Source organism: Culex quinquefasciatus, chromosome 3 (assembly GCF_015732765.1).
Source record: "Culex quinquefasciatus strain JHB chromosome 3, VPISU_Cqui_1.0_pri_paternal, whole genome shotgun sequence".
NCBI lineage: Eukaryota > Metazoa > Arthropoda > Insecta > Diptera > Culicidae > Culex > Culex quinquefasciatus.
Genome location: NC_051863.1, coordinates 182737879 through 182764447, shown reverse-complemented (window position 1 = coordinate 182764447; position 26569 = coordinate 182737879). Strand labels below are relative to the sequence as shown.

General features: G+C 33.1%; 1 protein-coding gene across 4 annotated transcripts in view; it reads right to left on the bottom strand.

Moving 5' to 3' along the window:
• LOC6035292 (RING finger protein nhl-1) overlaps nucleotides 1-26569 on the bottom strand; it is a 70955-nt gene that overhangs the window by 21054 nt on the left and 23332 nt on the right. The window contains exon 1 of one of the 4 annotated variants that reach the window (XM_038261868.1): nucleotides 6769-7132. The exons of the other annotated variants lie outside the window; for them this stretch is intronic. The gene's annotated coding sequence lies outside the window, so the exon portion shown is untranslated. Of the gene's footprint in view, nucleotides 1-6768; nucleotides 7133-26569 lie in introns of those variants that run through there. 4 annotated transcript variants of the gene reach the window in all.

Here is a 26569-nt window from a genome sequence, read left to right as displayed (position 1 = left end):
CAAAACACCAACTGGATTAAAAATTTAAATCTTTTCCAGCAAGTGCTGAAATATTTAACGCTTCAACTAAACGCTGGAAAGTAGACCGTTTCGTAATTCAACAATGTCTGGAAAAGTGCGTTTCAAAACGGTTTTGCAATATATACAGTCCAGACTCGATCATCCGAAGGCCTCGGAAAAATTTTACTTCGGATATTCAAAACTTCGAATAATCGAATCAGAAAAAAAATTTTTTCGTTGTCTTATTTTTGATTGTAGGTATGACCCAAAAACTACGCTAAAATTATTTTGAATTTTCAAATCCAAGATAGCGGTGATGCAATATTGAAAAATGCATTTTTTTTTCAAAGGCAATCAACAACTCAAATTCTTTCGTAATTCGATTATCTGAAGTCCCATACAAACCCTCGGATAACCGAACTTCGGATAATCGAAATTTCGGATAATCGAGTCCTGTATATTAATTTCAGATTTCTTAAAAACTGATTTAACTACCCGAGCATGGGTAAATAACAAGGGAAATGCGTAATAATACCTTTCTCTGGTATCAATACCAAATTTTGGTATTCCTGGACCCTTTTAAATTTGTCTTAAGGATTATGCAAGAGCAAAATGTGGTATCATACCAATTTAAGGTATTGTTTTGATATTGCAAAATTGCAGAATTTGTCAATGATCGAACACCACATTTTGGTATTCTTTTGGTATTACAGTATTTTATCAAATTCCTCTGCAACTATGGGAAAATTTTGACCAATTTTGACAAAATAATTAATTTTGCGCTAAAATGATGTCTCAAAGCGAATGCTTTCATTTAAAACCGGAAATTTCAAACTTGATTTTAAACATTTTTGATATACCCCCTATAGAAATGACTTGAAATTGTGGAAAATATTCTAAGTAAGGATGTTACATTTTGGTATTATTTGAATATTGAAAGGTTTAATCAATTTTCTCTGAAACTATGGGAAATTTGTTAAAAAAAATTTACGAGTTAATTAATTTTGCGCTTAAATGACTTGAAACCCAAAAATGTTAAAGATGATTTTAAAAATTAGTGTGATATACCCACTAATATTTTTTTCAAAAACGTTGAAATATCTCTAAGTCATGATAACCAAATACGAGTCAATCGACAGATTAATGAATTTTGGTGAATTTCAATTCAGTTTCATTTTAATAATACTTATTTTTCAATCTTGTTATTTTTCAGAAGCTTCAAGAACTTCAAGCACAGGCCGTTCATCAATGACAAATGCATTCGATGTGGTGAAGAATATCACTAATAACAACATGGAATCATCAGGTGAGTAGATTTTTGCTGTTGCATATGAATAATTTCCGTTTTTTCACTAACTGCAACTGCTGCACTAAAAATGGTATGAAAATACCAAATTTTGGTATTACTTGTTCAAATACCAGCGACCATAATGTGCTCTTGTTGCCCAGTAATAGATGAAATACCATGAAATCATACCAAAATCATGTATGTGAAAGACCACAGAAATACCAAAATATGATTTTCCAAGGGCATGGAATACCTAAAAATAAAACCATGGCAATACCAAGTTTTGGTATTCAAGCAATGTTCAAAAATCCAGAAGACCTCAACTTGGTATTGAAATGGTTTTATTTTGAGGTATTATTTTACCCTTGGAATAACATGGTTTGGTATTGTTGTGCCCTTACACATGCAAGATTTTGGTATGATTTCATGGTATTTTACCATCTATTACTGGGCAACCAAGGGCACATTTTGGTCGCTGTTATTTGCCCAAGTAATACCAAAATTTGGTATTCCCGTGTTATTTACCCCTGCTCGGGTATAGAGCAATTCCAGCCCAAAACAGGAACTTTTTAGGTTCTTTTTTCTCGACCCTCTCCGATTTCAATGAAACTTTGTAGACATGTTATCCTACGCTTATGTAAGCCATTTTTGTGTATATGGAGCCAGTTTCACTCGATAATGACATTTGAGAAGGACGTAAATATTTTAAATATAATTCGTAATTTGAATATTTCTGTATCTCAACGCCGTTGCATCGTATCAAAAAGTGGTCAAAGACCAACTTGTAGGAAATTTGACGGGCTTTCCGGAATAAATACACTGAATGAAAAAAACACGCCACTTTTATGATTTTTTTTTATTTTTAAGTTTAAAAGTCAAATTTAAAGGTGAGCCCTCGATTTTTTTTTCGTACAGATTTTTTGTGAAAATAGCCTAAGATGTTACAAAAAGATTAAAGAAAAATACAAGATGGAACAACTCACCTAAAAAAATATAAAAATCATTTAATGAAACTTTTTCTTGAAATGGCTCTAAACGTCAAAATTTTCAAAATACGAATACGGAAATCGATTTTCCAGACAATTTTACAAAAAAGTCTCCATATTGACCACTGTCCTAAGTCCAATCCTTATGAAGTTACAGCGGTTTTAAAAAAAAATGTTGAAAAAATTAGTTTAATAATGGTTTTTAACAATTTCTATATAACAGACTTTATTTTTCAGTCTCGTAAATAATTTTACCGGAGAGCTCGTCCATTTCCCATAAGATTGTCTTTGACAACATTTCAATTGGAAGTATGGGCTCACAGATATAAATTAGTTGCATTGCTCGGAAGCCTCCGCCTTTGTTTCCAGGTTTTAGTCATAGGAAAGACCACCACAAAGTTTGAACCCTATGACAAAAATACAAATAAAATCCGTTTCCATTCCAATCCATTATTTGACAGTTTTTTTTATTATTGTTGCTTGAATAGTTTAAAAATGTTACCTTAACCGTTGTTTTTTTTAGATAACCAAATTTTTTACTTAAATTTGAATTAATGAACTTTTTCATAACTCAACCGTTAAAATTTTCCAACGTTTTTCCAGCTTTCGAATCAACTGATCTGACTTGATCAATTGTGATGATTAGCTTGGAACATTCCAGGTTGACCTTAAATAGAAAAAAGAGGGACGAGAAAATGGAAGCGTGTAAATTTGTTAACCCTGATGGTGATGAATGTTTCGGTTATTTCTAATCAACTTGTTTACATTTTATTGCGATGACGTCCGTTCATCAGGTTGCATATAGAGTGTATGCGGTGTGGAATTTCGAGGATTCTAATAAACAGATTGTGACGACGGATTTTTCTGCGAATTCTACAAATTTGGAAAAAGTATTATCTTATCAAATTTGAATTTTACTTTAAATTACAAATTTTTATTGCCTTTCTTCTCATTAATTCCTACTTTATGCCATGCACTCACAACTTAATTGCATCGACGTCAGAGTCCCCTGTTGGGGCAGCTAATAATAACCCACTGGCATCACCTTTACGTCACAAAAACACAGTAGCACGACCACCAAGGCAAATGTTGTCCCGACAATTTTCGAACTACACCATCAATTCCAACCCACATCCATTTGGAGGGAAACCCGAAAATTGCTTGAGTTTCTACCAACTTTGTCTTCTTTTTTTACTTTTCTCTCACTCGCGCAATCCGCGTAACCGAAAACAGATGAGATCACTAGCCTTGGCTGACATTGAAAAGTGTTCGATTTTCGGACTTTTTCCCGATTAGTGTGTCTGAGTATGTGTGTGTGTGCGGTATTTGACGGGAGAGCTATTTTTGGACAAAAATAAAGCAAAATACTTGCAAGGCAATGCTGCCGGTCTGAATCTTGGAGTCAAAGACGGAACGAGTTTTTGTATGTTTTCTTTTTACTATGAAAATTACATTAAATTCTATTGAAAATAGTGCTTAATCTTCTCAAAATGTTAAAGCTACTCTAAAAACTCTCTAAAATTTCATCTTTTACTCGCGGTAAACATCCATAAATTCAATGAAGCCATTTTCTGAACGTGCACTCTTTCTTTTTCTTTTGAACGTTCCTTTTCGGAAGCGACGATATAAAGTGGGTAAAGTCGAATCGGTAGGAAATCGAATCTAGTCAATCAAATTGGTTTCGGTGGAAAGTGCGAGATGGATTCTCTGTTGATTCAATAGATCGGTGAGGCTAATGAAATTTGGTCTCCTTCGATTTCCATGTCAATTGCATTGGAGCCATCCTGGCACACTTTTGGTAATTTTGCACATTTACTATTTTCCTGTTTTTTTAAAATATGTATTGAGTAATTGTGAATATGAATAATAAAAAAACCTTATGCCCGAATCCATCACGCGACACATCGTTGGATGGTTAATAGGATGATAGTAAAAAATGATCTTAGAGGACACTTCGTCATTCGTATTCATAGGTAAAATAATGCAAGGTGAAAATTTTAAGCCAAATGTAACATCCACATCATCGAAGTAACATTTCAGGCTTTATCATAGATATTACAACCGCTATAAAAGCAATCAGCCAAAACCAAAATTAAAACCACTAAGTCGTAACAAGGTCCCCAGAACCCATCTTAAAACCCAAAATGTCCTCCGCAAAAAAAATGTTACGGCCTATTTAAAGACCTACATAGGAGTTCAAGTCTTTATAAGAGAATCCTAACTACCTCTTCAAAGTCTTAATAAAACCTTTGTTGAACCTATACAGTTTTGGGAAAAATGACATTTCATACGTATTGAAACGTCTTATGCCAAACAGGTTTTATTCTGGCAAACAACAAGGTATGTAGATTAGATAAGGTAAGGCGGGATTTGCACGCTGTCAAAATAGTTTGCACGAAACCCGGATTTTATATGGAGAATTTCAGAAAAGTGAAATTTTAACCATTTTCCGGGCAATTTTTGTATGGTTGTTAAGCATTCCAAACTGAACCAAAAAACGCGTTTAGTTTATTTTTTTTGTTTGAATAAATATTTTTGTTTTAAAAGTGTATTTCTGTTCAGTTTGGAATGCTTATCAATTCCATAGAAAATAAATCCGGTGAGATTTGCCCGGAAAATGGGCAAATTTTCACTTTTCTGAAAATCTCCATAAAAATCATGGTTTCGTGCAAACTAACTATTTTGACAGCTGGAAATCCACCTTACCTTACTTATCTACATACTTTGGTCAAACAATAAGTCTTCGTCTTGCCAAATGAAATAATGGAGATGATGAAATGATAGATATTGGAAGTGATTAAAAGAATTTTAAAGCTTGTTCCTTGCAATTGTTGGCTGAAATTCAGCTGCGGTTGAAATTTTGTCGATAAATGTGGAAGAGATAAAGCCAAAAAATCAACCCGCCTCATCTTAAATATTTCTTTTGTAATCACAGTTGTTATGATATCTTATATGCATTTTTTGTAAAACATTTTTAAAATATTTTAAAAACTTCTATGATCTTCTATCATCATAAATGGGCGTTTTCATCATATTTTAATCCAATTTCTGCTTTTACCACCAAGATGGCAGTCAATCATATTTAATCATACCACGCATTTAGCGCCATACTTAAGCGTAGCTATTTGGCTGCGTTAAATGCTCTTCATGAACATATGGTTTTAAGTGGAACTTGACAGCTACAACACCATCGGTTTTAAAGAAGTATGCGATAAAACCGTTTGGCATGGCATTGCCACCTAGTTTTCAAGACTCTCTTTAAACTTTTACAAAACCTTGTGTAAAGCAAATTGACTTTTATTTTCTCCAGGTTTTTTGTCCGAGGCATAAAACCTTGTTAAAACCTATTAATGAGCTTTTGCTTGTTGGTGGCGGTGAATGCAGAAATAATGCTAGAAACCTTAATAAAACTAGGATGTGGCTAGTTGATTTAAAAATGTTACTTGGACAATGTTTAGGGTTGAGCGTGTAAGATTCTTGTAAGAAATTTGTTTCCATACAACTTTGTCGAAGGGTGCAAAACGATCCAATTGGATTTTTGAAGATTTCTTTTGAAAAAAAAAATGTTTTTATTTATATATGCTTCCTACTAAGCTCTTACGCACTTTCAACAATATTGGACGACTTTTTTTCAACGGACCATTGGACAAAATTGTAGGAAACTGAGTTTTAAGATCATTCCGAAACGAATATTTTTAACTTTTTTTTAAATCAAGACTAACATTTCAAAAGGGACAAACACTCAATACTACGCCCTTTTAAAATGTTGGGTCTGATTAAAAAAATGAAAATATTGTTTACGAAAAGATCGGTAAATTTCACGAATTTTGCATATTTTAACATTGAAAATCGGACCATTAAGTGCTAAGATATCGACATTAGAAAATGGTGGGTTGTTTGGGTGAGACTTAGTAAACATCAATTTTCCTGATTTTAAACACTTGGATGGCAATATCTTAGCAACTAAGGGTCGTATCAACAAAGTTCATAAAAGCAAAGTATAGAGAGTTTTCTCAGATTTTCAAAAATATTTTGTTCAAAAGTGAGCAAACATGGGCACTAATTTTATAAAAGGAATAACTGCGACTATTCTAAAAAAAAGTTCCCGAAAAATGGCTATAATTTGAAAACGGTGCACTTTATGAAAATTTTACTGAAATACTTTTTGATTGAAATTTAATTTAACATCGAAAAATGAAGTTGAAATATTGTTCCGACCAATATTAAATTTCAAAAATTCATAACTCGATCAAAGATTTTTTGACCATTCTGAAAAGTTGACTTTTGATGTTCCCTTAAACATAACAGAAAATAAAAATAAATAAAAATAGTGTTTATTTGCAAATCAAGTTCCCAATCTAATCATTTGAAAGTAAATATTTCTCTATAAGTGTGTTTGTTGTCAAAATTTAAAAGCGAAGAACTTTCTTTCGGTCGACAACAATCCAACCAAACTGCAAAATTTTCCGGAGGAAAAACTTTCTTTCCACGTACTTGCTCGTTTTCAGTCAAAAATCTTCGCGTAGCTTTTCGTTGACGTTGTCGTTTTTGTTTTTGTCGTTCGCAGCACTGTATTTTTTTTGTGTTCCTTTCCAGCACCGAAAAATTCCGCAAAATTCTTCACAATTCTGCTGACTTGTAAATATTTTTGCCCCAGCACGACCGTTGCTTCGTTGCACTTTGCACTCACAAGAGACCTAGTTTCGTTCACTTTGAAGTTTTCCAACGGTGCAGAAAAAAAAATCCGAGCTTGCGCTAGTAATATTGCGCGGAATGTCTTGTCTTCAATTGCAGCTTTTATTTTCCGCGCGAAATCTCGCGGTGCAATTAGCTTATGAACGGTCCGGCGAACTGAGAATGACTGCAGCGGGATGAGTTTCCACTTCAGAGATGGCCAGCAGTGAGACCAAAGCACACACACACTCAAACCATGAAAGGAAAATAGTGGCGAACACACACACACACACACGTTAAATTTCGCGGAAAAGTTGGGAAAATTTTCGCGATCACCAGCACCAGGAGAAAAGTCACGAACGATCGACGCTGTGTTGGTGTGGTTTTGGGTTGTGCGAGGGCGAAGCTGACGATCGACCGCGACGTCGCGGCTTCCGGATAGTCGTGTTTCGTGATCGTGCACGGGTACAGACGGGAGATCCAGGGAAAAGGGCAGCATCGCCGCACGGGTTTGCACCTGTGAAGCAGACGTCAGACAGGAGACGTCGAGTGGAGTTGGTGTTCTAAGCCGGCTGAAATTAAAGGAATTTGCTGCTTTGCTGCTGACAAGAAAGTCTTTTGGATTGAAAAACAGAAATACTCTTAACACTACCACTTATAAACTTTTAGACTGTTTGAGACTGTTATAGTATTCAGAAATTTTCATACTTCCAGGAGGAAAAATATGCAAATCGAAGCAAAATTACTTGTAAACACCGTGGATAATATCCCTTATCCTATTAAAAAAAAGTGGAGCATCAACACTTCCCGTCTGCCGACTTTCCTAGCCTTGTTCTCTGGGTGGAATTGGTTCTATTCAAAATTATCAATTCCAAAGCAGCCTGGGCTTAGATAATCATCACACAAACATGATGAAATCCAGTCTGCAATTAGCTAATATCTCCGTCTCCAAGGGATGTCAAGCCTGTTCTAAAATTTTGAGATATTATTGTGCCTTCCACAATTGTCCGAATCCCATCATCCAACTAAAAAATAAATTTTTCAATTGTTGATGGTCACAACATTTTAATGAAAAAAATGTTTAAAAAAGCATTTTACACCACTTTCATTGTTTTGGAATCGCATATTTTCAAAATTTCTAAGTAAAAAGTAAGTAATTCAAAAAAAAAAAAATGTTTAAAGATCTGGCAATTCTGTCGATAATGTGGAAAAAAAGTGTGATCCATTCTTGGTAAATATTGCGATGAAGGCACAAAGCACATAGGTGGATTCATGTTTCAATTTTTTTCACACAACACAGACATACAAATATTGAGCCAAGGGATTAACAGCATCGGGTCAGGCTGGTCACTAATCCGGGATTGCTTGGAGTTTTAGGGAATAACTGAGTAATTCCGTATTAATTTTATTGATTCTCGATAGTTCTTGTAATAATGGTAATTCCATGAAAATTAATTCTAACGAAAATTATAAAAAAATAATAATAAAAACCAATTTTATGTTTAATCTTGACAACACTTTTTATATATTTTGTTGTTTATATATTTTGAAGGAGTTTCTAGCACTGTATTAGAATGGAAATTTGGCATCACTCTAAATATTTTGTTTTATTTTTCAGTATTATTTCATTGAGATCAAACTTTCGATGGCTATATCCAGAAAACGGAACATTTTATCAAAAAATTGGTAAAGTACTTTTAGATTACCAATATGATTTTACACAACAAAAATAAGAAATCATAGAAATTACAAAATTTTTTTTCAAAAAATCATAAGATCGATGTAAAGTTTTTGTTAAAGTCTCAGCATTTAAATTCATTTCATTTGCAATCATTAGTTTTTAAAAAGTATGACGAAAACAAAAACAAAAAAAACATTGCGATACTAAACATCGAAAATTTTCAAAAACTGAAAATCAACCCAAGCATGCTGATTCTAAACGTAGGAGAAGGCATTAAAATAGTAGTTTATGCAACAAGTTGCAAAAAGAGGATTTTTTCAGCACGAGTCGTACATTTATCCAACGAGGTTCACCGAGTTGGATAAATACGACGAGTGCTGAAAAAATCAAGTTTTGCAACGAGTTCTATACAACATTTTTTGCAATTTCAAAAAACACCCACTGAGTGTAATTTTATGTCGAATTTTCATGTATTTTGTCAATAAATCGTTTAAATCAATAAAATGTTGAAAAGTGTTACTTTTCGAAACAAGTGCTAAAAAGTTCAACTTTTCAGCACCCATTTCAGTGCTGAAAAGTAGAACTTTTCAGCATTTATTTTGAAAAGTGTTGCTATTCGATTCTGTTATTTTTGGTACAGAAAAGTAGGCTATTTCGTCGTTCAAGAATGACAGGAAAAGTAAGTAGTTTCACGGACGGAATTGCAAAAAATTGATTTAAGCTAAGGCCGATGCAAATATTTTTCAAAGTTTATGTCGCTCTGCTCTGGCCGGGGTCGAGGGAAGGTAAAAAAATAAAAATAAAAGGTATATAAAAATTGAAATAACAAACCAAAGTCTCAACATTTGAATGCAAAAAGTGTTTTAAAATGCATTTTACTCTAGATCAGTTGTTTTGCAAACATTAGTTTTCAAAAAATTCAATAAAAGTTTTGACGAAAAAAAATTTTAACGAAAAAAAAACTTTTTGCGATAGAGAACATCGAAAATTTAAAAAACAGGTGATTTTCAAATCAACCCAAACATGAAAAAAATAATTCTAAACGAAGGGGAATGCATTTTAACTTGATTTTAACTGATTGAACATAAATTTACATTGGCATTTTGAAGTTTTTTGAAAAAATATGATTGTGCCCTTTGATTTTTTGTTAATTTCAAGTAACTCTGGTAAATTTAAGTAATCCATGGCATATTTCCAATAACACTAGTGATTCCATCAAACTTATTTCAACGGCAAAATCGGATTTGAAGTTTGATTTTTGCAACTTTTCGATTTTATTAATAGTGCTCATGGTTGTCCAAGCCTGAAAAATTCTTCTCTGAAAATTCAGTAAATTTCCAGTACCTTTCTAGAAGAAACTTTGAAGATTGCACCTCCCACGGTCTGTTTCCTAGAACAAACTTGAGATAAAATATTCTGCAATGCTGCTCTTGCCCGACATTTTGCGGGTTCCGCAGATTTTTTTTTCGATTTAATAGGATTTTTCTTCAGATAGATCAATGAAAATCGACAGTTTCATTTTTTTTAAATTTCTCATAAATTCCAGATATTTAGCTGTCTTGGAAATAATCTTAAAATCCTAGCTGAAAACCCCAATACGGCCGAATAAATGTTTTTTTCTTTGCATAGATTAACATGAAAACACAGAATAAAACACCGCAAAATTTGATTGAAATAAAAATTATAATCCAGAACAATTTCCATAAAAAATGTATTTGTTTTGGTTCAATATAAGCTGAGATATGGCCAATTTCATAAAAAGGAAAAGTGACTCCCACCAAAATTTCATTATTTAATTACCTGTATACTGAGCTTTTTAATGGTTTTAAAAAAAATCTTGAATTTAACTATATTTTTTCAATGTTTTAACAAAATAATAAAAATATTATCATCATTACAAATTTCTTAGTAGGCTGTGTTCATCATGAAGAACAAAATCAAATACAGAAATTTTGGAGAAGGGCACTTTTTATTTCACAAAAATTTGGCATGCCCCTGCTTATATTACACCAAAATTGCGCTATACAATTTGATTGAAAATGTCATAGTTGCAGGGGATTGTAAAAAATATTTTTGAGAATTTTTGTACAAAGAAAAGATTTTTAATCGATTTTTAAGGGGTCATGTAAATTCATGTAAATCGGTAAAAATGTCAGATGTTGGTATAAGCACACAATTCAACTTTTTTTTTGTAAATTTGTTTAAAAAACTTTGAAATATACATTTTGATGTTTTTAAAAAATTAGTAAAAAAATATTTTTTTTTATTTTTGTTTAAAAAAAAGCTAAATTTTTTATACTGGGCTTCGTCATGCACACGGGATATGTATTCAGAGCCTTCACTCCAAATTTCAGCCAATTTGGTCCATTCAATCTCGAGATATCGTGGCACCCGTAAATCATTTGACAGTTCACTTAGCGCATGGCAAAATTTTGAGCTTAAATCGGCTATTACTCAGTTTAATTATGGAAATTCTTCATGTAACTTTCAGGAGGGATTGAAAATCATCTTTGAAGTTGATTTAAAAAAATTCTGTAATGTGAAATGAAAAGAAAGATAGAAATCTGGCAGATTTGGTTCGAAATCTGTTTATGTGACGAAATATTTCGACGGGCCCCGCAAAATGTCGGGAAAGAGCCATCCTTTAATGGTCCCAAATATCATACATACCGATTTGCTATCTTAATTTTTTTAAGGAAACACACCGTGTAGAGACTCGATTATCCTAAGTTCGATTATCCGAAAGGTTTGTTGGGACCTCAGCTCATCGAATCCCAAAAAAAATACAGCCGCAATGGGATCTTGATATAACAAACTTGAGAAAATATTACCTTTAATGTTATCATGACGAACGCCTTTGTAGCGTAGTAACTCACCTAAAAAAAAGAGAAAAAAAAATAGGTTAAGATTAATGGGTTGTCCGATTTCCGCCCACCCAGAACATTCATTCATTGTTAATCCTCTCCCAAAACAAAACACACTCATCCGTCGCCGGTTTTGTGCCCTGTTTCGTCTTCATTTCTCGACCGATCGTACGTCATTCACGAAGGCCGAACGTCGCATTGGAACCAGAATTAAAAAAAAAACACGATCATCACCATTGCCCGCCGGACAAGATCCATTCACACGGCGAACTGAAAGCCAATACCACCACACAGGCTCACACAATTTCGTTCGCGGTGAGCAACGCAGTGGAGTGCGAAAACTCAGGCACGCACTCACACAAACAGTCCCGAGTCACGATTGCGTTCGTTGGCGGGGCCGAAAATAGCCGCCGCCTGTCGGGCCGTGGCCGAAGCGGTTTATTTTTCTTGGTAGAAGTAGAGTTTATTTCAACGCTAAGAATAGAACCCGGTGCGGTTCCCTCATTTGGCCCATTTCGCGCGTGACACGAACTCACACATACGCACCACACACGATCCACGATGTTCACTTTACACCTCATCGCTGTGATCTTAGTTTAGTTGAATAAATCGATTTCTTACCATTTTTACAGTAAAATGAGCAAAATTCAAATATGTAAATAAAGTTGTGATCTCGAAAGCATCCATTCGACGCCGAATTCACAGTCACAATACATTATTTCTTTGTAAATTTCACGCATACCAAAAACATTTTGAAGCAGCTCACGCATATTTCGGTCTGCACCACAACAATTTCACAAATGTCGTACCAGTTTGGGTATCTATAAAAAAATAATGGCAAAGACAACGACCTACTAAAGAGACATTGTTTTTTTCCCTCCTTCTAACAAAACAGCATGACTTCCCGTAATAAGTTTAAATACTCTGCTCAGCTGGTCATGGTCGGAGTGCTGTCGGACTACCTTGACCGACGAATTTTCCGGCTTGGGTCGCACAATATTACAGTACAGGGCCATTGCTCAATGTATTGCAATGACCGAACATTTTCTTGTTAAGCTGTATAAAATATGCTGACAGATTTGACGTTCAGAAATGTCAACTTTTTCACTATTGACTTCAGTATTAAATATTTTTTTTTTCAATATTTATTGATCTTGTTCTCCAAATAAGTGCTAAAAATTCCAAAAAATGCCTCACGGCAAGAAAAAGAGACGGTCCTCGCCAGCAGGATCGGCATATTTGAAGAAGCTAAAAAATGCCGAACCCGAGCAGACGGAAATACCGTGGGAATAACATTTTTTGATATATAATAATACTTGGCCAATAACATGTTATGTTATTTATAACAAGATTTGTTATTCGTCGTTATGATTTTTTTGTTATTCGATCGTTATTGTAATAACAGACTAATAACATTTTTAGTTATTCTTCGAACAAATCTTTGTTATTATTTTTTGTTATTTTAACAACTAATCCGATCATCCCAATAACAGTTGGAGATATTCTTCCATAACAAAAAATGTTATTCCCAAGTTGTTTTGACCTTCAACCAATATCAGAGCAATAACAAATTTTGTTATGATAACATAAACTGTTATTAAATCCTTATGCAAAAATGGATTTTTCAAGAAGATTCCATAACACTTTATGTTATTTTAACAATATTTGTTATTGAAATGGCATGAAATTTGTTATTACCGTCTGCCCGGGAAGCGCTACCTGCAAAGCCAGGCAGTTTGAGCAAGGACGCTCAAAATTCGTCTGGAAACCAGTTCGCTACCCTCCCTGTGGACGTAAGCAAGAAGGAAGAATTTCAACGACGGGAAAAGGTGCCACCCATTTTTGTGAAAACATCGTCATCGGACTCGGTGCGAAAGTGGCTGACCGGATTTATCAAATCTGGTGCTTTACGAGCATCCATTCGCTTGTGTGCTGATGGACTCAAAATTCTGCTACCTACCAGAAAGGATTACAACTACGTTCGGGATTTCCTGAACAACACAAAGATTGAATACTACAGCCATGACGATCCAGGTAAACGCCCCATGAAACAGGTCCTCCGAGGCCTGTACGACGTGGATGTGAATGTGTTGAAAGAAGAGCTCAAATCTCTGAAGTTGAACGTGATTGAAGTCTTCAAGATGACGAGACGCAACAAGGACATCAAGTATCGTGATCAACTGTACCTGGTTCATCTCGAGAGAGGATCGACAACGCCGTCTGAGCTGAAAGCAGTTCGGGCAATTTTCAACATCATCGTGTCTTGGGAACGTTATCGTCCAGTGCACCGTGACGTGACACAATGTTCGAACTGCTTGCAGTTTGGGCATGGTGCAAGAAACTGTTTCATCAAGAGTCGTTGTGCAACCTGCGAAGGTGAGCACAAAACACTAGCTTGCAAAACAATCAACGAGAACATCGAAGCCAAATGCTTCAATTGCGGTGGCGACCATTCGACCAAGAATCGGAGCTGCCCAAAAAGAGCTGAGTTTGTAAAAATTCGGCAGCAAGCGACGACGAGGCACCAACCAAATCGTCGCAAGATTTTCCTGCTTTGGCGTCACCAGGAGCGGGATCTGCTCGAGTGGTTCCAAATCTGCAGCCATTGCCGTTGAATCAGTGGCAAAAAGCAACCGAGGGAAAACCAACCAGCTTCAACGGATGAAGGCAGCAGTAACCTGTTTTCTCCACAAGAACTTTTGAACATTTTCATCGAGATGACAACAACACTGCGTGGGTGCAAAACTCGCCAGGAACAAGTAAGAACCCTAGGAGCATTCATTTTGAAATACAGTTTGTAGTTCACGCGTTCTAATGATTTTGAATATTTCAATGAATTAGGTTTTTAGTTTAAAGTTAGGATTAGTTGTTAAAGTATTTTTTTCTTTTTTACTCAAATGTATTCTATTAAATGCAATAATATAAAACAATTTGAAGTTAATAAAATAAATGTGATCAGTCAATAATAAAACGAAAAATACAACAAAGATGAAGAGCATTAAGCCTTACTGCTAAGCATGTAGAAGAAATGTAATTATTATAAGAAAGTTCAATAAAGACATATTTCATTTAAAAAAATGCCTCATATTCTGAAATGCAGTAATAGAGTTATTCTTCAAAAATTAAGTCAAGGTATCATGAAAAAATACCAGCTTTTTTTCCTCATAGTATGCTTCAAATGGAGTCCCAAAAAAGAAAATGTTGTGGAAACCTTCGGGCTAACTCAAATTTCAATAGGTTTTTGCCTTTGGAGTAACACACAGTGAAAAATTCCCAAAAATCGTTCTATTAAAGTGGCTTGCTTTCAAAGAAAATATCCCACTTAATAAAAAAAAAAATTAAAATGATCTTACAATTCGCCATTGGAAGTTGTCACTTAAATATCAAAATTGAGCATATTTAGTAAATAAAAATGTCAAATTTTGAAAAATCCCCATGATCAATTTATTTTAACAGCATGTCAACGTTTCCAAAGCTTTTTTATTGGGTTTAATTATAAAAACATATTGGACTTTATTTTTACACTCGGGTAGTTAACTAGGATTTCGTAAATCTTTTGCTATTTTTTATTTTATTGTAAAGTCTTCAAACAATTTTTGGGGCTGTTCATACAAAATGGGTATGTAAAGGTTTGAAATTCTGAATCTTTCTTATCGATTTGGTGACTCCAGCAAAGTTGTAGGTTATGGCGTTATGGTTAGGGCTGTTTGAAAAAAAAAAAATGGGTTCACGGAAAAATCGTTTTTTTTAATTAATTTTTAAGGTTGCTACAATTTATATTTTTAATTTTTTGCTAACAATTGTTTTTTTTCATCAACTGAAATTATCTCTAAATACATTCCCCTGCGCTTGAAATAATTTTAAAGTATGTTTGGGTAAATCGAAAATCTTTTAAATTTTGATAAATTTTCGATGTACAAAATTGCAAAAAGTTTTGTTATCGCAAAAAAAAAAAAAAAAATGTCAAATCACATCACATTTTAGAATTTTGTGCATATCTTAATGTATTTCAAAATGGTTGTTTTTTCATTGAAATTTTGAAATTCTGGTTTGGAATTTCAATCATCATATATATATATTTTTTCTTCTTGACAGAAATGCACCCCTGAAAAAAATACTGAGACAATTCACAACACTTTTCTCTCAGAGACATTGAAAATCGGACAATTAGTATCAGTAATACAGCCTCACAAAGCATACGAATCGTCAATTGTCCCTTATTTTATCTCGGAAACTATTGGTCTGATATTGAATATAAAAATAGAAAATTATGCGAAAATGTCTGATTTTTTTCAATAAAAATATTAAGAAAATTTCAACATGTGTTTCAAATGAAAAATTAACCTTTTGTGTCTTTGGTGATTTCAAAAGTACATAAAATTTCTAATGAAATAAGCTTATACCACGATTTTTTACAGTTATGTAACTTAAATTTAAAATTTTGCGGACAGGTTTAAACACTGATTTGATTTAATTGATTGACTTTATTTACGGAATGGACCATCCAAATACAACGTAAACCTTTTTGAAAGGGGTCACCCGTTCATTCCGTGATGTCGAAAAAAAACGATAATGGATGGATATATGAAGTGATTAGTTTTTGTTTGTTTGTGGCTAAATTATGCACTTTTTGGACTTCTCTAAAATTTAACTTGAACTGCGTCAATTTTGAGCAATCAAAAATTCCATGTTAAAATATTGTAAATTTCTGAAAAGTTTGAAAATATATATTTGTAAAATGACCCTTTGACGCATCTGTAAGTGATTTTATAATTCCTTAAAATAAAGGTTAAGTTAATGTTTTTTTGTGAACCATTTAAGTTTTTGTTAATATAAAACCTATGGTTTCTCCATACTTTGATCCCGATTATGCACAGAAAAAAAATGATGGTAATATTCATCAGAAAATGGTGACAGATTTTGTGTCTAAAAAAATGATAAATTTTACTCCAAAAAATGATGAATTTTCATCAGTTTTTGATGAATATTCATCAGGTTCACACATTTACACATTTTTTTGTGTAATATTACTCAAAAAAAGAGATAATATTCAACCGACCAAATTTTCAACATTCCAAAAATCAACTTTTTTTTCTGTGTACGAATGAAACATTGTGTTGAAATATCTATCTTATTGAAACAATGTGATGTGATTAAAAAGAGTAAATTTTGTCAAATTTTCATCAATCAATTTAGGAAATGGGTTCGAATTTGATTAAAGCAGGAATCTGTAAAGAAAACCAAAATATAGGTATGGTATAATTCAAAGATCTTACGTAAGATTTTTTTATTATCTGGATCTCAAACTTATTTTGCATTTAGAAACCATCGACCTCGTGATTTGAAATAATAACGTAAGGGATTTTAGGTACCTAACATCCGATTAAGGCAGAATAAAATTTATTGAAATTGGAGGAATATTTTTTTAAAAACCCTTGACCAAAGATTTATCATTAAAGTTGCACATTAATTGAAAAAAAATTACGCACAATGGAAATTTTTCTAAAATACATCTATTTGAAAAAATAAAATAAAAAAAATCAATTACAATGCAAGTGTTTTAATTTTCACTATATTTGTGAAATCACGATAGCATTCAGTCAAACATATTGTTGCAATGAATAGCAAAAGTTGATTTTAATAAAATTAATCCAATTGCTTGGAAGCTAATGCGAGCTTCAAATTTGGCCTGCCATTCAAAAACTTTGAGCACCTCTGAGCTATTGTGTTTCATATGTTGAAAGGACAAAAAAAAACTCTAGATTTTAAGATTGAAAACTAATCACATATTGAAGATTTTTTTTGCAAACAGTGTTTGTTTTTACTATTAAAGGTGGCTTATTATACATAAAGAAGTCATGATCAAGTTGATCAAGTAGATCTTTGAAATTATTGGTTAGGGATTGGAAAATTTCCTAATTTTATAATTAAAGTGAAATGTTTCAATATTTTGAATAAAATTAAATTTAGAATTTAAAATCAACTCAGGTAAGGGAGTGTGGCTCGATTATCTGAAATCCTCCTTAAAAAATCAATGCAGATAATCGAATAAAGAAAAAAATACCTGGAAAATAATTTAAAAAATAAAAGTGATTTGATAAATTTTGAATCCTAGGTCAAAAGAAAAAAATGCATTTGATTATGAAACAGGCAATCAATCACTAAAATTTAGCTAAAATGGCGACGCAGAACTTGAATTAAATGTACCCTAGATTGAGCACAAAATCCGTTTGTATGCCGGACTATCAAATTGTCAAAAAGTGCCAGTTTGTTTGTTTGTCATAGTCTAATACCTCCTTTTAAAAGTCAAAAAAAGATCGTGAAGAATTTTCGAACCGATAAGTTGATCGTTAAGTTCTAAATTGTAGAAGTTGTATCTATCCTAATAGGTTTACGATCATTAGACTAGATATTTGTGTTTAACAAATACACAAATTTGCTTATGAAAATTTAACACCTCATATGGTCGATTATAAATTTCATGCCAAACTCTTCTTCTATGTTACAAGGAAGTGATCGCTAGCTAACAATAACTTAGCTCTGTCACAACTTGAGTAAACCATTCTTCAATCGGTCTATAACCTTGAAAAGAAAGCTTTCTATCAATCTTTCGCACACATACCCCCACACATACTCTTACACACTTTTCAACCACCGCAGTAGAAAGCAGCGATTGAAACGTGATATGGTTATTATTTATGACGATAACAATTTATGACTTTGTTTTCCCCGGTTTTGGGTTCCATCCTTTTTGATTGAATACCCTTTTTCAAATACACACCCACACACCACAAACTAATTCCCAGCCAGGGCTGGGCCGACTCAAGGACACACACGACGACGACGACGACGGCTTCCTGCTGGAAACTCTGTTCTGTTGCGTGTGAATGTGTGCGGTGGCACTTTACGACACGGGATGCTTGACACGTTCCAACGACCATATAACCGACTACGGGGCTGCCACGGTTGACTGGGAGGAAGATCCAATTCCCGACGGAACCGTGTGTGTGTGTGTGTGTGGTTAACCGCCCCGAATGACACACGTGCGCACATAAACACTTACACCTACACACAGACACATGCCAAGATATGCGATATCGAACACGCTTGTTTGTCGAGGATTGGAAAATGATGGTGCGAAGGAAAGAAAGGAATATGAACTCTCAAACCAGCTTTTATTGAAAAAAAAAAAAAAAAAAATCAGAACCTCAAAAAAGCAAATGATTAAACAAACAATACAGGATGAAATTTGCCTTTCCACGTTTGGGTTATTCTAATATTCAACTGGTCTGACTTGACCAGTTTTTTTAATAACAAACTCAAAGGATGCTCAGAAGAAGTTATCCTAATACAGTCCAGACTCAATTATATCAGAAGGCCTTGGGAAAATTCCAATTCGGATAATCTTTGGATAGTCTAATCAAGAAAAAGATAAAGAATCTATTTTATTTTATTTTTTTACTGTCGAGCATAGCTTAGACCAGGCCTGCCCAACGTCCGGACCGTGAAGCCATTTCATCAGGCCCGCGACGGCATTTCAAAATATTTCTGCGACAAGCCTTTAAGGCTGTTTATGAAATATTGGATAAATAAATTGATTGTCTACATTTAAAAAAAAAAACAAGCTTGAGATCAAATTTTAACATATTTAAACAAAAATTAAATTGAGAACATTAGGCTGTTTTTTTTTGGTTTAGCAATGTTTTTGTTTCAAATTCAATTATTGTTTATGTTTGAGTTATTTTTTATCATTTCTATTTAGATATTTTCAGAATCATTAATCAAACTGAATACTGGGACAAGAAAACATAATTATAAATTTCGTAAAATTGTAAAATATACGATTATAAAAAACTTTGTTTCAACTGATTGTTGTATAGAAAAATTCTTATATTGAATTTCTCAAAGTTTTTTTTTTTTAGTTTTTCTGTTAGTTTTTCTGCTCGAATAAACAGAATTGAATTTTAGAGAATTATCTGAAAATAAATAAAATTGTAAAACCTATGGAATCATGCTAAATTGTAAAAAAAAACTTTTTCAAATGGTTTGAGAAGGCGCGTACCATTTTTTCGAACTATCTCATAAAAATGTCCGATAATTTTTTTCGGCATTACCGTTACAGTGCATTACATGAGAAATTTATCACTGATATTTATGGCTTTAATATTATTGACTTATGAATTATTGTCGACCAAAAGTATTTTCTGATTCCATTTAGAAGAAGAATCATTGCCTTCAATTAAATAATGATGCATGCTTTTCAGTCTACGATACAGGCTTTAGGTTTCCTTGCAGAGTAATTGAAAATGCATTTTGTTCTGTTATAAGATTTTAAGAATTCTTTCAGGCTACAACAAAACTTATTTCCCAGCTCGACAGCATTATTTGTATCTTGTAGAGCTCTTTAAAGCATCAACAAAGCATACAATAAAATTATTCTGTCTCATGAAACTCTTCATTTTTGCTCTGGCTAACCTCCTAAAATAGTCCATTTTGGCTTTATTGCTTATTTAACTCGTATTTAATTCAGCATGTGGGACTAAAAAGCATTTCTCATAAATTTTCCGAAGTATTCTGTACAACCTCTTCAAAACTACAACAAAACTAAAATTGTTACTTGGGTTGGAGCGTGTTTAGGGAGCCCAAATCTATCATGCTTTGACGAAACTGAGGCGTTTACTGGCATTAACTTTAAAAATATCGAGTTGTGTTATTTAATAAATGAGTAAGCAAAAATTGATGTAGTTTTCAAAAAAATCTTTTAAATAAAAACATTTTGTTAGGAAAAAATAGAAAAGCAAATTAAACATGCAGATAACAATGTTCGCAGCACGTATTTTTGAAATACTGAGAAATGTATCAAATTGAGTCAAGAAATTATTAAAAAATATATTTTTTAAATAAGCTTCGATAGTTTGCAGAAATTCAAAGAATTTATTTTTGTTATTTTGTGTGTGTTTACAATCATTTTAAAAAATGAAAAAAAAAAAAGATATTTGAACAAAAGCGCACAATAACGCAAAAAGTGTTTAGTAAAGAAGATTTGAATTCAGATTTCGTTTAAATAAATTTTATGATGCCTAGTTGTTTTCTTTTTTTTTTTTTTGATAAATTGTCTTGATGAGGAAATCAAACTTTTAAAAACTAGCTACGACCATTTGTGTTTAATTTCAAAAATCCAGCTGAGCAATTCCATGTCAAATAGGGAATCGGTTGTACCCGACCCTCTCCGATTTCAATTAAACTTTGTAGACATGTTATCCTAGGCATAAATAAGCCATTTTTGTGTATATGGAGCCAGTTACACTCGATAATGACATTTGAGAAGGGCGTAAGTGTTTTAAATATTTTTGTATTCCGTAATTTGAATAGTGCTGTATCTCGAAGCCGTTGCATCGTATCAAAAAGTGGTCATAGACAAACTTGTAGGAAATTTGACTTTGTTGAGGATGAGTTGCTCCATCCTGCATTTTTCGTGAGTCTTTTTGTAACATCTTAGGCTATTTTCACAAAAATTTTGAACGAAAAAAAATCGTGGGCTCACCTTCAAATTTGACTTTTAAACTTAAAAATAAAAAAATCTCATAAAAGTGGAGTGTTTTTTTCTTTCAGTGTATTTTTTCGGAAAGCCCGTCAAATTTCCTACAAGTTTGTCTTTGACCACTTTTTGATACGATGCAACGGCTTAGAGATACAGCAATATTCAAATTACGGAATACAAAAATATTTAAAACACTTACGCCCTTCTCAAATGTCATTATCGAGTGTAACTGGCTCCATATACACAAAAATGGCTTATATATGCCTAGGATAACATGTCTACAAAATTTCATTGAAATCGGAGAGGTCGAGAAAAAAGTACCTAAAAAATTCCTGTTTTGGGCTGGAATTGCTCAGCTTCTGAATATAGGTCGTCTTTTAATGGAATCTTTCAGTGTCACCCTTAATCATAATTAAATATAAAATTTAATAAATCCATTTTCAAAATACTATCAAGAAAAAAACTGGATGCACACGATTTTGAACCAAATTGCATCAATAAATAAAAAGTGATGAAAAGGCACATGGGACATTTATGCGATCAGGGGTAGAACACTACTCCTAAGTGATTTATATTTTTTAATTCCAAGATTCCAAGGCGATCATGAAATATTAAAAAAATGCATTTTTAATTTATTACATTTGACCATTCAAATTTGACTAAAATGAGGTCGTAAAACTCGAATTTCATGTTAAAAGCAAGAAAATTAAAACAAACGATTTTTTTTGTTCATGATTCGATATCCGAAGTCCCATAAGCAGTTCTCTACGAAATTTATGTTTTTCTAAATTATAATTTTTGTAGTTTTTAATCCGGCTAAAACTTTTTTGGTGCCTTCGGTATGCTCAAAGAAGCCATTTTCCATCATTAGTTTGTCCATATCATTTTCCATACTAATTTGGTAGCTGTCCGTACAAAAATGATATATGAAAATTCAAAAATCTGTATCTTTTGAAGGATTTTTTTTAACGATTTTGTGTCTTGCGGAAAGTTGTAGGTATGGATAAGGACTACACTGAAAAAAAATGATACACGTTAAAAAAAAATTGGTGATTTTTAATTTAACTTTTCGTCACTAAAACTTGATTTGCAAAAAAACACTATTTTGAATTTTTCTTATTTTTTGATATGTTTTAGGGGACATAAAATGTTAACTTTTCAGAATTTTTTTTTCGGAGAGATCGGAAAATTTCACGAATGTTTCATATTTTAACATTGAAAATCAGACAATTAGTTGCTGAGATATCAACGTGGGTTGTTTGGGTGAGACTTAGAAAACGTAAATTTTCTTGCTTATTAAACCTTTGCATGGCTATATCTCAGCATCTAAAGGTCGTATCAACAAAGTTCTAAAAAGCTAAATATAGAGAATTTTCTCAGCTTTTCAAAAATATGTTTTTCAAAAGTGGGCAACCATTTGCACTTATTTTGAAAAAATAAAAAGTGAGACTATATTTAAAAAAGTTACCTAAAAATTGCCTTACCTTGAAAACGGTACACTTTATCAAAATTTTACTCCAGTACTATTTGGTTTCAAATTTGATTTTACATCGAAAAATGAATTTGAAAAATTCTGGCGACCAATATTTTGATTTTTAAAAAAAAAAATCTGTGTTGATTCAAAAATTCATAACTCGGTCAAAGATTTTTTGCACAACCTGGAAATTTATGAAGAGTTGGCATTTAATGTCCAAAAACATATAAAAAAATAAAAAAATAAAAATAGTGTTTTTTGCAAATCAAGTTTTAGTGGCAAAATGTTAAATTAAAAATCAACAATTTTTTTTTACCGTGCATCATTTTTTTCAGTGTAGTCCTTATCTATACCTACAACTTTCCCCAAGACACCAAATCGATCAAAAAATTCCTTCAAAAGATACAGATTTTTGAATTTTCGTACATCATTTTTATATGGACAGCTGCGAAATTTGTATGGAAAATTATATGGACAAACTAATGATGCAAAATGGCTTCTTTGGGCATACTGAAGGCACCAAAAAAGTTTTAGCCGGATTAAAAAATACAAAATCGAATGACCGAAATTTCAGAGAACTGCTCCCATACAAACCTTCGGAGAAAATTGAAGCATTAGAAAATGGGGTAATTTTTGGATGAGACTTACAAAACTTTAATTTTCTTGATTCTTTTTCTTTTATTCGCTATAATTAAGTAACTAGAGGTCCAATCTTCAAAGTCTCTTAGACAACTTTATTGGAAACTATCTAAACATTTATAAAGCAATATTTTTAGAAAAGTACAATCATGGACACTTTGTTTTTAATTGAAGTTAAGACATTTTCCAATTAAAATTAAACTGAACAAATGAAAATTTAATTTTGAAAGTAATTTTCCATTGCATTTTTAATTTTACATTAAAACTTAAATAAGAATAATTTTAATAATTTACTTAATGTAAATTCAAAAAATCATTACTCCGCGGCAAAAAATAAATAAATTAATAAAGACATCGCACAGTGGTCCAGATCATTAAATTATGTGGACAATGGATTTTCCACAAAATGGTGAAGTTTTGAAGTTGTGGTGTCTTCAGAAAGGTTGTTGCAAATGGAAATGGGCAACTTTTGGTAAACGATTTGGGTGAAAAATTAAAAAAATATTTTTAGGATTTTTTTGTCTTCTTGAAAGTTGTTGGCCAAATCAAGAAACTTTTTCTTAAAAATCAAAATTTTATCTCTTAATCTTTGATGGGCTCCATTAAGGGTTTAAAGTTTCAATCGTTCTAAGGTTAAAAGATACCAATTCATCACTTAATTATCTCGAAAAAACACAGGCCACATTTAAAGTGCAAGCTTGCATTCGAGAAGTCCTTCCTATATCATCGTTGATCGGAAGGCACGGCGTCGTGGAAATTAATGTATAATGTGAAAATCTTTCAACGTGATTAATAACCTCCGCTATACAACAAGTCCGGCTTCTTTGGTTATTGGGAAGGCCCTTACAAAGTTTGAGTCAAATAAAAATATACACGCAGAAAAATAAGGCATTTTTGAATCAACAAAACGTTTTGTTGATTTGAAAATCAAGATTTTTGTTGAATCAACGCTAAACGTCAAAGCAACTTTTTCAAAACAACAAAAGATTTTCGTGGAATTGAGAAAATCAAGGTTTGTTTCAACGCAAAATCGGCGTTGATTATTTTCAACAAAATTTTTGTTGAATCAAACCTCGTATAGGCTGATTCTACAAATTATTTTTCTGTGTGTACAAAAAAAAAGATGGTTGAAGTGGCCAGACTGAACAACTCACTGATATTATTTTAATTTATTAAAACAGCTAATCTAGGTGTTCCTGACCTCTTGAAAATATCAGATCTTGAACTTCCCGGTAATTTCCACCTGCTCAGTGTGAAGGACAAAAGTTAAACCATTGAAGTTGCATAATTCAATATAATTCAGAAATCTCATTTTTTGTTTAAGCAAATTGAAACCACTCCAGCTGTAGCCACCACTTCAAAAAGAGGGGAAAATCATACGCAGCTGTTCATCGGTGGCAAGTGAATTATCCCGACCATGTTTTGATCAACTCAATTTATCGCACACTCACGAACAGAGGCACACACATATTGAGCAAATTTTCCTCCCCCTAGGCCGACAGACATCTATTGGACAGAAAATGAAGGGGAGAAAAATCCGCCTCTGTCATCAGAAGAAATATGAATTTCGCGTCCCCAGCTTGGGCCACCCCCGCCCGCCCATCACCAAGGCACCGGAAAACCAATATTCGTCGTTGGCCGGAGAAAACGAAGAAGAACGAGACGCCGTGACATGCAGTTCCTCGATGATCCGACGTCGATGGTTAGGATTGATGCCTATCCCGGGGATAGATGGGGAAAAAAATGGTTAAAAATTCGATTACACCGGTCAACAAACACAGCGAAGGAAAAAGTTATCCTAAAACTTAATTTTTTGAGAAAAAAGGCTGCGAAGTACAAAAGTTTAGTTTTTTACTCGGAATAAGATTAAAAAAAAATATCATAAAGGTTACACCGTCCGACGAAAGATTTCTATAGCACCTCGGGGAAGACAGGCCTGAGGTCTGATCCAGGACGCTCCCCCCCCCCCTCCCTCACTCTTCTGGCCTTGGTCCCGGTTCGCTGTCAGAGAATGAAGCACACATCAATCAGACTGCCGACTCGATTCGATTCGATCGACGCCACCAGGCGCGCGCCGCGCACTTTCGCAAATGATTGACTTCAATAAAATTGCGAAAATTTTGATTGATATGTTTTTTTCGGGGTGAAAAACGGGGGATTTAATTTGACTTTTTTTTCGATTTAAATCAGAAAAGGATAAAAAAAAGTCGATTGACGTAAAGATTAAAGAAAACGTTTAAAATTTGCAATACATTTTGTGTTTTGAACATTCATTAACAAACAATATTAAATAAAATAGCATTCCCAAAATGAAGTAGATAAAATTCCTTGATATTGAAACAATCGGATTCGTTTTGTTTCGACCACTCACCTCTCTGTCCTTGCTTGTCCAAGCCAAAAGTCTATTGTTGACAGTTACGTGCAATCAATTGTGCAGCAGTGCCTGTGATGTGGCATCAAAAATGGAACGTTTTCCACTCGTTATTGCTTGCTAGAACCAACAACAACTACCCCCACCCCCCCCATGTTGATAGTCTGTGGTGTGGGATGTGTCGTTATTTTCCCGATGGCACGAGACACACACACAATCGCACAAAATCATTTCCTGAAATCGTTGGAATGAGTGTTGGCAGTGTGGTTGTGGGGCATGGACAAATAACCCCCAGGAGGTATACAATTTCTCTCGAAAAAAAGGAGTTGTTTGTACTTCGTGAACCGTTTACAGAAAATTGTGAACAGTTTTTCTCGTTTAATGAAAAAGAAGCAATTTTTGTGACCATAAATACATAAACTAGCAATTTTACAACATGTTTGATGTTTTATATTCACAGCATAACAATTTTAATAAGCTGAGCAATTCTTTCAGATTACGGTCATTCGTTTTTTTTTGCATTTTTTTATCAAAAATATTTTTTTCAAAAGTGGGCAAACATGTGTACTAATTTTAAAAAATTAAAAAGTGAGACTATATTCAAAAAAGTTACCTAAAAATTGCCATAACTTGAAAACGGTGCACTTTATCAAAATTTCACTAAAGTACTTTTTGATTTAAAATTTGATTTTACATCGAAAAATGATGTTGAAAATTTTTTGCGATCAATATTTTGATTTTTTGAAAAAATCTGTTTTGATTCAAAAATTCATAACTCGGTCAAAGATTTTTTGCACAACATGGACATTTCTGAAAAGTTGGCATTTGATTCCCCTAAAACATATCAAAAAATAAAAATTGCGTTTTTTTGCAAATCAAGTTTATGTGACAAAAAGTTAAATTAAAAACTAACTTAATCCACCTATGTGGTTGATGCCTTCCTCACTTTTTACCAACAATGGGTAATATGAGTGGTTTGGACACATATTTCAGCTATTTTTTTTAGGCCCAGAAAAATAAGTACACAGATATAACTTAAGTTGTCATAACT